The following is a 15,356-nucleotide window of genomic DNA, read 5'->3' as shown; positions in this document are numbered from 1 at the left end:
AAAGATCGAAGCGCGGCGTCTGCTACACCCGCGGCGGCACGCCGCGCTCGCCTGCATCGAACGAAGCTTCGATTGATCTCAAGGGTCCCGTGCTAAGCGTTCTTCTTCTTCACTTTTTGTTTCTGTCCTGTTCGTTTCTTTCGCTCCAGCCAACAGTTGATAGAAGAGCGGCCGGGTAGAACCCGAGGGCTGACACTTCAAGACAGAAAGAGAATTCTCTCAGCTTGTATTCTTCTCCCTCGCCGAACTGCAAAACGTGCGCCTTCGTCAAGCGAGCGCAGCCGCTATGGTTGAGTAATTACACCTCGCACTCTTAAACGAATACTAAAACCTCGATTCAGCAAAACCTTTTCACAGCCTAGGAAAAAAGGGAACCACGAATATAGAAGCCACGAGAACACAAGGCAGAGTTGTTTTCCTTTCCTCTGCTTTCTCCGCCGCTGCCGTTGCTCCACGATATTTTAAACAAGGGTTAATAAAGTGCTGCCGAAAGAAAAAAATTACATGCTGTTTGTGCGGCAATGTAGAACAATTTGGAACCCTTTTCGTACTGCGTTTCTTAACGGGAGTGTGATTACCGTTGAAGGAAGAAGGTATGGCGAGATTGTGAGGCAGATGCCGAGACTTGTTGACGTGGGAATACCTCAGAAGGTAACCGTAGAAGGAGGTGGAGGGTATGGCGACAACGTAGGAATGTGTAACCTGAAAGTGGTTACCGAGGAATTAAGGGTTTTTTCTATACCTTCTGCGTTAAAAACGCGGAAGGTACAAGTTGGATAAATTCAGTGGAAAACAAGCATATTATGCAACTATAATAGCCCAGCTTTCTGCCTTGACGTCCATATCGACTACGTCGTGCATGACATCCTCCGTTAGTCTTCGACACTTCAAGTTCTTTTCCGTGCAACGTCTTAAACACAGCGATGATGGCGTTGGGTGCCTTGTCAAAAGAACCATAACAAGCTTCCATCTTGTGAATACAGCCGCTTAGCGATAGTATATTTCCATCAGTTATGGCTGGGGTCCGACAGAGCTAGTACAGTTGGGGATAACAATTTAGATGAGAGGGGGAGGGGGGGGGGAGTGGCATCACTTCATGCGTTTACAGCTGTGGTCGGAAACCGACCATCTCGTGCAGCCACAAGTAGTTTTGCTCCATGAAGCACGTTTATCTCGTCTGAATTACATGCTCCGTCACCTCCCTACGCATGAGGTTAGCGAAATGGGTCTCAAGTTTTCCAAGTTTTTCAAGTTTTTCAGTGTTATGTCTGCCGTTTTGCATTTATCTAGCAACTGGCCTGTTTCCCAAACTTTTCTAATGAATTTAGTTAGGAGACTAATGGATTCATCGTCCAGATTCTCTATTATTTTATTGATGATCCCATCAGGGCCTGGGGTTGATTTCTGTTCAGTCTTCTGCCCAATTTCTGCCCTCACCTCGGCCTCCATGGAGCGGGTGTCAGGCGCAACGTTGGACGCCCCACCGTAGCTCGGGAGGGAGAACGTTGTTAATAAATCATTCATAAATTCTGCGTCATCTCCTTCGAACGAGTATCTTATTCCCGACTGACTTAGATTCATGCCTCCATCTATTTCGTCGCATCTGATGCACCAATTTGGCTCCCACAATTCAATCGCCTAGCTCTGGATTTCTTTGTGGAAGTAAAAGTGGAACAAGAACCTTAGAAGGCAGATCGCGAGGCATAGCAGCGCGCGAGTTGCCGTCTTTACGTAACGCATGCGCCGGCGACACAAGTACCGTGGCGCCATCCATCCTTTTGGTCAGTAACCAGCGCTCTTTTGTTCTTCGACGAGGCGGGAGGGGGCGGCAGTGCCCAGCGTAGGTGAAAGTGCTTCTCTATAGCATGTACTTGCACCATGCCCTCTTCTTGGCACGTGGCGAGCGCTGGTCGCGCGGTTTGCATCCATAAAAAACGACAATGGGAGCCGAGTGCGCTTTCGCTTCCGTAAGAAAGGCAAAGAAAGGAAAAGCGGCTGGACGCTCCACTACTTTCGAATGCGGACATCATTATCTACTATTCCCTTCACACACCGCGAAGACCAACACGGGCAAAGAGGGGGGACACCCCAAAGCGCTGACCTCAAGAACGCTTGTTGCTGCGCGCAGTGAATACGGGTCCAGTACAGCGCACATGCGCATCAACGAATAGGAAGCGCGAAGAGTCAAGCTAAAAACTGGCTGCGGCGACGAACTGCACGAGGACAGACTTTTAGTCTGTACAAGAAAGGAATGACACAGCTACAACCTAAGAAGCAATATATCCGCTGGCAAAGAACAACAGAAACACGACGTTCCAAAACCTCTCAGTGGAAATTCACAAGAAACGACACTCTTTTTCACTCAACAACACCGTTGGTGTGCGGACACAGACGTCTCCTTTTTGCGCGATTCCGCCATCCTCAGCTGACGCAGGTAGGAGCAAATTGGGCCGGTAATACCTAAAATGCACGCCATCACCCACCATCTAAAAAAATGGGAAAAAGTGCAGGCGTCCATGTTGTGTCTTCTGCACCAGAGAAGCTATCTAAAGTGTGCAAGAAGGTGAATTCCACCGTCACTGTCAGCAATAACTGCACTGTTAGGCACCGGTAACCGTTTGTATAGTGCGCAAAAAACTTGGTCTACTCGATATCTTTGCCCTATGACCGAGCCTACATTGGCCTTACGTGCAGATGTCTCGTAGAGAGGCCCATGGAACACAACTTCACCGGGGCATACACTGCCGTGATTGCGAACAGTACAAAGAACATGAACCCTATTTGGGATGAACCACAGTACTTCAGAAGTGTGTCAGCAAAACAGCCATAGAGATAGCTGAGGCTGGCGGAATCGCGGAAAAAGGAGACGTCTATGTCCGCCCACCAACGGTGCTGTTCACTGAAAAAGAGTGTTGTTTCTTGTGAATTCCAACTGAGATGTTTTGGAACGCTGTGTTGTTGTTCTTTGCCAGCTGACATCTTGCTTCTTAGGCTGTCGCTTTATCTTTCCTTTCTTGTACCGACTAAAGGCGCGCCCTTGTGGAGTTCGGCGCCGCTGCCAGTTTTTAGCTTGACTCTTCGCGCTTCCTAATCGTTGCTGCGCATGCGCGCTGTGCTGTACACGCATACACTGCGAGCAGCAACAAGCTTTATTGAATTCAGCGCTTTTTCGTGTCGCTCCTCTTGCCTGTGAATGAAAGCATAACATACCAACCCGCCCAGCAACTCGTTTTAAGTATCTATAAACCGTCCTAGAATTCGCTACGACCCTTCTGCAGCGCATTTCATGCTTGCATCTACTCTCGACGCCGAGATTGTCTGCATTTTTTTGTTGCTATTGCCTGACGGTGTTTTGGTTTCAGTGGCTACCAGGCAAATCAGCACCAGCTTCTCAAAGATCGACAATCGCGCCACAAGTGCAGACCTCTTTGTTGAGGGCAGTAAGGTGGTCGGTGGTGATCTAATCGGAAGTCTTATCCCTGACGAGGGACTTGTGGGTGCTTAATGGGTCGGATATGTACAGTAAAGGTTTTCTCAAGTCTAGCATCTTCCGTGGCTCTTTCTTTTTCTTTTTCGCGTCCTCTACATATGCTAGCAGTAGCGATATTTTTTATAACAGTACCAACTGGCGCAGACTGCACTAACTGCCTTTCAGTAGTGGCGTACTAGCAGTAAGCCTTCAGCCGGCTATGTGCGATCCGCTGCTTAGATGGAAAGGGAGCAAGACCTGACTTGGTTTTGGTTTGGTTTATTGGGGTTTAACGTCCCGAAGCAACTCAGGCTATGAGGGACGCCGTAGTGATGGGCTCCGGAAATTTCGACCACCTGGGGTTCTTTAACGTGCACTGACATCGCACAGTACACGAGCCTCTAGAATTTCGCTTTCATCGAAATTCGGCCGCCGCGCCCGGGATCGAACCCGCGTCTTTCGGGTCAGCAGCCGAGCACCATAACCATTGAGCCACCGCGTCGGGGCCCTGCCTTAAACATCAGAGGCCGATAACAAAGGCATTCAGGCGGTATCGGCGATGGTGGGGCCAAATTGAGAGTGGGCTATGTTCACCAGACTCAGCGACTTCTTTTCTCCCCACGAACACCACCTCCGCCTTTTTCTCCAAAAATGTCGTTCGCTAACACTCGCCGCTATAAAAAAAAATCTCTGCCTCTCCCGTAACCGAGAGTAGAGTAAGCATGAAATGTTTACGGGCCTACTGTCATCTCGGTGGACACCCGAACCGCACCGTACAGGAAGGGAGGAACGCCACCAGCCGTTCAGCGCGATTCCTTGCCATTTGAACGCAAGGTTTTTTGAGGAAAGGAAATGGCGCAGTAATTCTCTGCCATCTCGGTGGACACCCGAACCGCACCGTAAAGGAAGGGAGGAACGCCACCACCCGTTCGGCGCGATGCCTTGCCCTTTGAACGCAGCGCTTCTCCCCCGGGCCCCTGTGCGCCTGCGCGGCTTTGCTTCGATGCGCGAAGCCCCTAAGAGATCACGTATGACAACGAAGTGTATCGTGGCATTTATGTGCTTTTTGCACGCGTTATTAGAAATCGGAAATTATAATTCCGTGCATTATCAAACGCGCAGCTCGACTGATATCTTGATAAACATTGAGAAGCACTGGCAGCAGTTATTTTTTGTGACTCGTTTGGAGACCAACCGGCGCTTGCATGCCGGTCGCGTAGGAGGGCTTAGAGAGTCTCGTTAAATCTCGGGAAGTCTCGTACGGTGCCCGGATGTTCTCGTTTCAGAGCCCGGATGATGGCCCTCGGTCTCGGCGTGACGTCACCACACTGCCGACAACGGGAGCTAAAAGCATTTCATGCTTAATTAGCGGAAGCATTTCATGCTTAATTAGCGGAAATGAAGCCAAAATAGTGGTGAACAGTGATGAGCGACATTCGCCAGAGGAAGCAAGGTGCCCGAAGTGCATGTGTCACGTAAGCTTACGTAAGCTCTCAAGTGTATGCGAGAAATATGTTCCTTTTCTCTCTTTTCCCGTTGTCGCCCAACTTTGCACACTTTTGGCGTGCGTTCCCAGATACCCTTAGAGCGTATGAGGGTAGCGGTCTCGGACTCAAAAATGATGCCCTCGACCCAACGTGTATTACGATAACGATATATTTGTATCCCTCTCTGAATTTATAAGCAAGATACACAACGATTACATCATTGGAGGTGATTTCAACATGCCTGAAGTTACATGGGTTGACAATAAACCAGTCCTTACCAACCTGTCAAAGCTGTACGTTGATTTCCGCGACCTCATTTTTGGAAATGACCTGTATCAGTTTGTTAAGGAGCCAACCAGGTCATGCCTTGGTTCCTCGTCCGTTCTAGATTTGCTTTTTTCTAACCGAGATTCACTTGTGCGCGATAGTTATATTATCCCAGGTAACAGTGACCACGACTGTGTTGTTGCACACGTGCCAATGACCCAGCCTTCAGTGCCACTCAGGCACTTCAAGCAATGCAGAAAGTTGGGCGAGTTGGTAATACATGTTGAACTTAGAAAAGCGCAATAAAAAGACAGGGACAAGAAGAAGAAGAAGCACGCAGGACAAACGCTTGGAGGTAACTGAAGGATTCACACATAAAGAAAGAGGTAACACAGGGCCCAGTGTACTAGAAAGGACTTCAAGCAATGCAGAAAGTTGGGCGAGTTGGTAATACATGTTGAACTTAGAAAAGCGCAATAAAAAGACAGGGACAAGAAGAAGAAAAAGCACGCAGGACAAACGCTTGCGTTTGTCCTACGTGCTTCTTCTTCTTCTTCTTGTCCCTGTCTTTATATTGCGCTTTTCTAAGTTCAACACTCAGGCACCCCAGGAAAATATTCTTCTATGATAGAGGCGATTACTCATCACTATCTAGCGAGCTTGCCAACTATTTACAAGATTTCATATTCATGAGCCAGCGTTTCGATGCTACTGCGCTGTGGGACATATTTAAGCAAAAGCTTGATGTACTTATTGAAAAATATAGGTTTAGGTTTATGGGGTTTAACGTCCCAAAGCGACTAAGGCTATGAGAGACGCCGTAGTGGAGGGCTGCGGAAATTTCGACCACCTGGGGTTCTTTAACGTGCACTGACATCGCACAGTACACGGGCCTCTAGAATTTCCCCTCCAAAGAAATTCTAGCCGCCGCGGCTTATTGAAAAATATGTTCCTTTCAATAACATATCAGCTAAGCGGCGCAAGGACAAGCCGTGGGTAACTCGGGAAACGAAACTATTGATTAAGAAAAAGCGTCGTCTCCTAAACACGTACAAAAAATACCGGCATTGTGGGTTTTTTGCGCAAAAGACACGACACAAAGGAACGAGGTAGACAGGACAAGCGCTTGTCCTGTCTACCTCGTTCCTTTGTGTCGTGTCTTTTGCGCAAAAAACCCACAATGCTTAGGCACCAACTAGCCTGCAAAAACATACTCGCAAAAAATACCGGGACGCGAAAGTTCTTGAAAAGGTACGTGCTCTTGGAACAGACATAAAAATAAAAAATAAAGCTGCGAAAAAAAGGTACATGAATGAGTTAGGTGCTAAAATTCAGAGTAATCCAAAAGAACTGTGGAAATTTCTTACAGTTAATGGCCGTGAATTAGTCGGTATTCCAGCACTGAATACTGGCTCTGAACCTATAACTGATGATTTTGATAAGGCATGCTGTTTCAATGATTATTTTAAGTCTGTTTTCGCAGCGAACTAGCATCATGAAATGCCAGTCATGGATGCCCATGTGCAAGAGACAATGCCTGAGCTAACAATTACATACAACGGTGTGTTAAACCTGCTGAATAACATAAAGGTGTATTCGGCAAGCGGGCCCGAAGATGTTCCCGGTCATGTCTTGAAGGTCTGCGCTGAAATCATTACTCATTACTTAGTTATTCTATACTCGAAATCGTTAGATACAGGAATAATACCCCAGCAATGGAAAAACGCTAACTTGGTGCCCATTCATAAGGGTGGTCCTAAAAACATAGTTGCTAATTACAGGCCGATTTCGCTTACAAGTATTAGTTGCAAAACGCTTGAGCACATAATATATAGCGCATTGATGAAGCATTTGGAACAAAATGAATTTTTCACTCAAGCTCAGCATGGTTTCAGATCAGGTTACTCGTGTACGACGCAGCTCTTAGAATTTAGCCATGATATTTTTTCATCATTTGACAAGGGTCTACAAACGGATTGCATTTTTTTAGATTTCAAGAAAGCGTTTGATTTGGTACCTCATTATTTACTACTGTATAAATTATCTTTGATCAAGATTCCAACTTCCCTTCTAAACTGGCTTCAATGTTACCTGCAGGGACGTAAACAACGTGTATTGATTAATGGGTCCCAGTCTGATTATGTTCCTGCATCTTCCGGGGTACCGCAGGGGTCTGTTTTAGGACTTCTGCTGTTTCTAGTTTATATTAATGACATTTCTAAATATATGACTTGTAAAATGCGTTTATATGCTTACGATTGTGTTATCTACCATGTTATTAACAGTTATTCAGATTCTTGTCATTTGCAGTGAAACTTGGACCGCATACAACAATGGTGTTTGAAGTGGCAGATGTTTCTGAACCAAATAAAATGTCAGTTTATTTCTTTCACGCGCAGGCATCACCCTTTCTTGGCTGAATGCAAACTAGACTCTACCCGACTTTCTAGAGTTTCTCACTATAAATACCTCGGCGTTTACTTTTCGTCTAATCTCACCTGGAATGAGCACGTCGAGCACGTTTCTGCTAAAGCTTATGGCATGCTAAATTTTATAAGAAGAAATTTTAAAATGGCACACTAAAAGTTAAAGACCTTCTTTATTTCACCTATATTCGGCCAATATTGGAGTATGCTTGTGTTGTTTGGCACCCCCTACTTTAAATTTAACAGACATGTTTGAGCGTATTCAGAACTTTGCCGCTCGGTTTGTCTCAAGTAATTATGATTTTAACAGCAGTGTTACTAAAATTAAACTATCGCTGGGATGAGAGCTGTTACGGAAACGCCGTACCAACTCGCGGTTAGAAATGCTGTATAAAATCTTTCACCGAAAAATAAAAACAGCGCTGTATCGTCTTGCCTTTCTTTGTCCGTGTCTTAAGAGTGCGCTGTGTTTTTCCTCAAAATAAAAATAGATAAAGAAAATTATTTGCTTCAACCGCATTTCAGGTCAAACAGACTTGACCATGGATTTGAAGGAAGAAACAGCGCGACGAAACACGGACACACGAAGAAATGACACACACACGAGCGCTGACTCACAACTGAAGGTTTATTCTGGCGAAAAGACCCTTAAATAGAAAACATGAGGGGGTGGGTAACAGGGCTGCTCAGCGATAACCGGCAATCAGTGTGGTCGCGTCACAAGATGATACAAAAACACAACAGGGAACAAAATAAAGTTATAAGCGATAAAATGACGGTGTAAAGGGCCGCGTAACAGTGGTCAGGTAGGTAACATTAACAAAAACTATGAGGAAGTAGCCAAAAAGGCGGGGGAAGGTAAAAACTATGAAGGACACAGGCGAAAATTTTACAGGTGACACCATAAAAATATAACAAATGTAAAAACGTGAAGAAGGTAATAGTTTTAAAAAACGTGCCCAAAAAGGGGGTGTGGGACTAAAAGCAAGATAAAAGCAGTAGCAACGAGGATTCCGTGAATTAATCAGCTGTGTGTGGTGCACCAGAACCTTCGGCGTTAGCGACCACCATGGATGGAAGATTACAGAACTTAAATGCAAAACTAACGCTTATCAAAACGCATTTTTCCCATCTACCATTCATGACTGGAATCACCTGCCGCATGAAATTGTTGAGTGCCGTTCCGAACCTATGTTCCGCGCGTTGCTGGCGGATGTATCAGTTCGTAGTTGGCTTTCTTTTTTTTCCGTCATGTCTTGTTGTATTGCTTTTTTTCTTCCTTTCTCTTTTTTTTTCTGGCCTATTCTTCTGTTATGTATCCTCATCCCCCCTGCAATAATGCCTACGGGCGCTGCAGGTATTTCCAATAAATAAATAAATAAATAAACGTGGCAAGTTGAGCGGAGAACAGCTACCAAGTGACAAGAGGTTTTTGGTCGTTTGCTGTCCAGCTTTCGCCGGTCGCAAGCTAGAGAATGGGTCCGAGCCAAAGGTTTACAACCAAAGCAAACTTTATGCAGCAGTGAGACGATACAGAGGATTTTACACTCACTAATACAAGCACATACAAGGTGATTAACAAAAAATGCAACTCATGCAAAGTTAAACTCTAGAGAGACTACAATACAAAAGGGATATTGCACCTCAAGTGCACTAACGCAAGAGAGAGGCAAACAAACAACACACAATTTGTTCACCGGGCACTGCGACAGTCCGACGACCAGAGGTACACGACGATGCCGTCCCGTAGACTGGCGCGCGCTGCCTCGTTGAACCGCGGCTGGGCGAGTGCTGTGGTCCCGGGAGTCGAGCGGGCTTAAACGGCGGCTCTGACAAGTCGACAGCGGCCAACGCCCTTCTTATATAGGCTTGTTCCACGTCTGTCTGTTCTTCGCGCCAAGGCTGGCGCGCACATACACACAGTAATGGCGGTGCAGTCTCCTTCTCCTTTTCGCGCTGGGCGCACGTCCCCCTTCGAGGAGCATCTGGAACTTTCTCTCGTGGCGCCGCCGCCGACGCACTAGTGAAGAGGAGGAGCGCATGTCTTAGCACACGCAAGATTACGCCCTCTCCGCCGATTTCGAGTAGAAGCATCTCCAACATTCTAGAACAATCGACGGCAATCCCCCCGCGCTCCGCGCCGGCGAGCGCTGGTGGAGGGGGCAGCCACGCACACAGGGCTAATCGCTCACCAGGGTTTCCTTCTCTCCCGTTTTACAACGCGCGCCGGCGAGATAGCCGCGCGCGCAGCGCTGTTTTTTGTTACCTTTTTTTCAGACTTGCGCCGAGTTTTGTCACACCCGTCTAAAGAATTTCGCTGAAATTTCAAACCTACTCCGCTAGCCCTTTCTTTTCAGGTAAAGTAATGACGGCAAATCCAGACCACGACAGAAAATATCACGTTGCGAATAAAAGTGAGGTGGAGTGCACTTGTCTACCAGCACAAATAACCAAAATAATTTAATCCATACTCGTGAAATGAAACAGCATAATAGGTGCGTGTTTACGGCACTCATCTGTAGGGTTGAGGCTTGCAGGTAAAAATGGAAGCTGGAAATAAGATCGCAAGCGAGGCAGCTAGCCCCGAAAAAGAAACTGAGTGCTACATTAGGGAACAGGAAGCATGCGAATTAGTCAGCGCAAATTCAGGACATTTTCGCAGCAATTATAAGAGTGTATGCAGTAGCAACAAGTGCTGCGTAATATCCTCAAGCGGCTTGGGCTACGAGCGACGTCGAAATGGAAGGCTCTCAATTAATTCTACCTCCTTGGGTAGAATTAACGTGCTTCAACGTGCTCTGACGCCGTAAAGCATACTGGTAATTTTGCAATTCGCGCTCTTCGAAATGCCGCTGGGATTCGATCCAGCGACCTAAGACTGAGCAGCCTCAACCCCGGCTCTAAAAAGAGTGCATATATCACCATGGAAGGAGCACTGGCGCAGTTGATACCAGCTGAAAGCAAGACGGTGCGACGGGCTTCGGATCTGGCCTCAATTGCACGAAAAAAAAAAAAGTTCTTTGAAAGGACCTTCAGTGTGAAGTCGTCGGGCAGATCCTTTTCAGTCCAGTATTATTTCCTCTCTATCTGCCGCAAAGCGAATTCGCATATCCCGGTGATGACCTTGGCACGATGTTCTTTCTCGAGTGCGATGGCTATGGTCCAAAATACTCTAAAGGAACAAGAAGAAATTATTCGAAATAATGCTATTATTACTATCTCGAAACTGTTCCCGTTCCGCTTTCCGGTCCACCTATAGCAAGATGCCTCCGCTGGCTTCACTGCACGCATGCTTGCGTTTCCCTGCACAGGTGCAAAACGGTAGTCGCAGGTTGCCCTGTCTCCTCTGCGCCATTGTTTCGCAGCGACATCTGTGTGGGGCCCGTTTGGCGAAATCATCGCCAAGAGAGCACGCTGTTTGGCGAGTCGGTTGTTCGTTATCACTTTTTTGTTGCTGAAATGTGTATTTTTTCCTGTCTCATGCCTAGAAGGGGCGCTTTGCCGCAATAAGGATAACCACGCGACAGAGCACGCTTTACGAGATTGAGGCTAATACTAGTTATTTCTTTTCATTTTTAAAGCCTTTATTAGCTCGTTGCTCAGCTTCGCACCGTCGTCTTCGGCGGCCGTAGTACTACCTGCCTCGACTGGCAGAGAAAGAAATTTCTAACGATTAAACTAGTTCTTCATGCGAAATTTGAGCGCAGTTCATCAGCCGATCCAGCTTTTCGATAGATTGAGGCAAAGAATTCGAGCAAGAAATGTACTAGTACAATTACAGACAACTCATTTTTCACGCATTTTCCTTCTTTAAGAAACACTCCACTAGCAGTTCTTGATTGTCACGAAGGAAGCTTTGTGGTCGGAGAAATAGATGGATATATGCTCGACTTGCTGCATCAACGCCTGGTTCTCAAGGACGAGGTCTGCGCAAGTATTTCTTACCCGCCGTGGTGGCTCAGTGGTAAGGCGCCCGTCTACTGAGCCAGGGTACCCAGGTTCGAACCCGACCGCGGCGGCCGCGTTTCGATAGAGGCGAAACGCAAGAGGGGCCCGTTTGCTGCGTGATGTCAGTGCAGGGTAAAGAACCCCAGGTGGTCGAAATTATTCCGGAAGTCTCTACTACGGCACTTCTTTCTCTCTTTCTTCTTTCATTCCCACCTTCCTCCCTTCCCTTACGGAGCGGTTCAGGTGTCCGCCGAGATATGTGAAACAGATACTGTGCCATTTCCTCTCCTCGAAAACCAATTTAGTAATTTACCAATTTACCAATTATTTCGCCAGGCAGCACCTCCACCAAGTGTAATGGGGCGACACAGTCAGTACGGACGGCCACACTCCTTCGTTCAGCGGTGCTTCTCAGCGCTAGCTGCTGGGGCTTCAAACCCCAACTCTCTTGCTTCACCGATGCAATCACGGGCTGCTCCCACTCTGGGATTTCAGGACCCTCGAGCCGCGCCCTCCATGCACTCTCGGACGGGGGCCGCTCACAGCTGCGAAATGCAACCAGCTGAGAGTCCTGTTCAACATGTATCACTGATTTTACATACGCAGAAATAAGGTATCCACGAAACACTGCAGCGAGCAGGGTCCTCAGTCAAAGAAAAATGTTCATCAACTGCATGTTAAAGAGCTCTCTCTAGTGATAACTGCGCGGTGTCGAAGGCTCTGGAGAGTATGTTTTGAAAATCAACTTTTTTTCATGTTTTGGTAAAACATGTGTCATGACTGAGGGCATCCGTACGACGCGACCGGTGCCGATCGTAGACTCCATTCACATAGCCTTTCGATGGCGGTCCATTTCTGCTTTTGTAGCCGGCCCACAATCATTCAAGTCAATCGCGACTGAGAGACAAGAAGGGCCACTATCGCGAATTCAAAGCTGTTCTTTCCATGGGAGTTGAGTGTGAACAGCAATATGCGTTTAGGGTTATTGGGCAGGGCATGTAATGCGAAGGCAAGGTAACTGCTGGTCCTTAAGGGTAACGGAGTGGATTCCAAGAGAAGGCAAGCGTAGCAGGGGGCGGCAGAAAGTTAGGTGGGCGGATGAGATTAAGGAGTTTGCGGGGATACGGTGGCCGCAACTGGCGAAGGAAAGGGTTAATTGGAGAGACATGGGAGAGGCCTTTGCCCTGTAGTGGGCGTAGTCAGGCTGATGATGATAATGATGATGATGTCCTATGGGACAGTTCTTTATAGCGCACACAAAGACGACTTAGTAAAGAAGGATGGCAGGACAAGAACAGCTTGAATTCGCGATCTACCTGAATAAATTGTGACGCCGCGACTACTCAAGAAGCAATGCAGCGCCATCAAGGTAAGTTATGACTGACTTGTCAACACTTGTGTCCCCGTGTAATAATTCACAGCGCACCCAAGTTGCATGTTTGGTCGTTATTGCATTGTGCCCTACTTTCTCTCCCTCTTAGTTCTGTTTCAAGCCTGCAGTCGCATTTAAAAAATTAATAACTGATATCAGATGTATCCGATCATTTCAACGCTTATGGGAGATGCGGGGCACAATGTGTGAATTTGACCGAAATTTTCTATTTCTGAATGCGTGTTATGTCGTAGTCGCTTACCGAAAGTATGTATTCCAAGCCTGGTCATGATCTATACAGTATATAGAAAATGAAGGCTTTTCCAGCGATGCCCGTGCTCCAGCCGCCAATTTACCGAAAAGATTGTTTCCGACGCGCACCGCCCTCGCATTTAGCAATTTGTTCTCCCGCTTTGTGGTCTGTTCAGCCGCCTTGAAAAGACAGCCGCTGCAAAATCGCATTTAAACTGCAAGTAAGAAACACAACATTCTGGCGCTTCGAGCCGTAGGAAAAGCGGTACTACGTACTGTTTAGCGGAAATTCTCTTCCTTAAAGACGCAGAATCTTTGCGAAAATTACCTGTATTTCACACTTTCTTCTTTCGAGCCTCATAAAACCTACGTGCTCACTGAAAGTGGCGTCGCTTGAACACGGCAGTCTATCGATAGACATGAGGATCCATAGCACAGAAAATTGAAGGGACACAACACAAGCGCTAAACATCCGCTCAACGATCTTTATATGGCGCGGGCAACCTTATAAAGATCACGTGAGGTACAGGTATAGATGACTAACAACGATTACCTTGTCAAGTTCATGATGTTTCAAGGAATGAGAAAAAACACAATGCAAGCCGCCAATCAGTGAGCACGTTTCACACTATCGCCCGCTGCTTTGAATCTAAGAAAGCTAAGTCTTGCCTTGATAATGACACCGAAGTATCACTAACACAATTTTGTGTTACAAGACAATCGTTGTTAGTTATCTATACCTTTACTTTACGTGACCTTTTTAAGGTTGTCCGTGCCAAATAAAGATCGTCCAGTGGAAGTTTAGCGCTTGTGTCGTGTCCCTTCAATTTTGTGCGCTACGGATCCTCATGTTGACTACCCACTAGACCGAACCCTGACCCTTCTATCGATAGACGCTAACGGGTACAGGCGCAAAATTTCGAACGCAAGCAAACGATATCGCCGTTGCCGTAGGGAGTTGCCTCGCAACTACCTTGGGCCACAGGCGTTAAGTGGAGCATTGTTTAACGTGATTGTGAATGTTGCCCCTGCAGCTGCTCGGCATTTCCACCCGAATCGAATGACGTCAAGGTACAGTTGCCCTAACTACTGCGACGTCCCCGAACTCAGTGGTTGTCCTCAGCAGCAGCCAGTGCTTGCCTGCGACGCCGCTGTCACCGTAATGTGGCTGCCCAGATTGTCAGGTCGATCGTGACGTCATAGGGTACTCCAGAGCTGGCACCGACCCAGACTAAAACTGCCGGTGCAAAATCGTTAGGGACTAAATATTAACGCTGTGCACTGATGTTTTGAGCTTGTTTTCTCTTACTGGTGCTTTCGTAATCAGGCACTTTAGTTGCTCCCATCGTAACGAACTAATTATGGTACAACGATGACTCGACACACGCTATCAGCAATGATGCGCAAGATATTGATTTTTCACGTACTAAACCCCCAAAGTATCACTGAACTCATTATAAAAATATTGTCAGCCAGTGCCACTGGTATTTATTCATTTTATTTTATTTACAGAATACTTCAGACCGAATTGGTCTAAGCAGGAGAGGGTACATACATTTGTTAGTAAGTACTATGCATTAGGATCAGCAACAATGGCGAAGTTACCAACTGAAACGAGAAAATATAATAACAAAAACAAACAAGGTTACAAAGCAAATACACTATGCTATCGGAATTTTGTTACCTACTTCTTGCATTTCTGAAGATGTATACGATTTTCGTCGCTATTTTGATTGTTTTCATTACTTCTCACAAATAACAAGCTATTTTTTGTATTCGCGCACAAATGTTTCGTACGTCAGTGCTGATTGGTGACTGGAGCTGTCAAACAGCAATGAAGCGGCTTTTTGTTTAGCCACCCTTTTTCGTTGTACTTTCTATGGGAAAATAAAATTGATTGATTGATTGATTGATTGATTGATTGATTGATTGATTGATTGATTGATTGATTGATTGATTGATTGATTGATTGATTGATTGATTGATTGATTGATTGATTGATTGATTGATTGATTGATTGATTGCAAGACAAAAAATTCTCAGCCAAAAACATTGCGTCTGTACCCGTTTAAGAATAATCAATCAATCATTCATTCTTTATTTTTTTCCCGGAAAGAACTGGAATGGTCTCCTGG

The 15,356-nt window shown here is 46.3% G+C and overlaps 1 protein-coding gene across 3 annotated transcripts in view; it reads left to right on the top strand.

Annotated features, from left to right (window-relative positions):
* LOC149337815 (agrin-like) overlaps positions 1-15,356 on the top strand; it is a 353,629-nt gene that overhangs the window by 253,831 nt on the left and 84,442 nt on the right. The gene's annotated exons all lie outside the window — the stretch shown is intronic.

The sequence above is a fragment of the Amblyomma mixtum genome, chromosome 7, assembly GCF_055824585.1.
Source record: "Amblyomma mixtum isolate Tamu chromosome 7, ASM5582458v1, whole genome shotgun sequence".
Classification (NCBI taxonomy): Eukaryota; Metazoa; Arthropoda; class Arachnida; order Ixodida; family Ixodidae; genus Amblyomma; species Amblyomma mixtum.
Note: the sequence above shows the minus strand (reverse complement) of the source record. Positions and strands in the feature narration are given on the sequence as shown.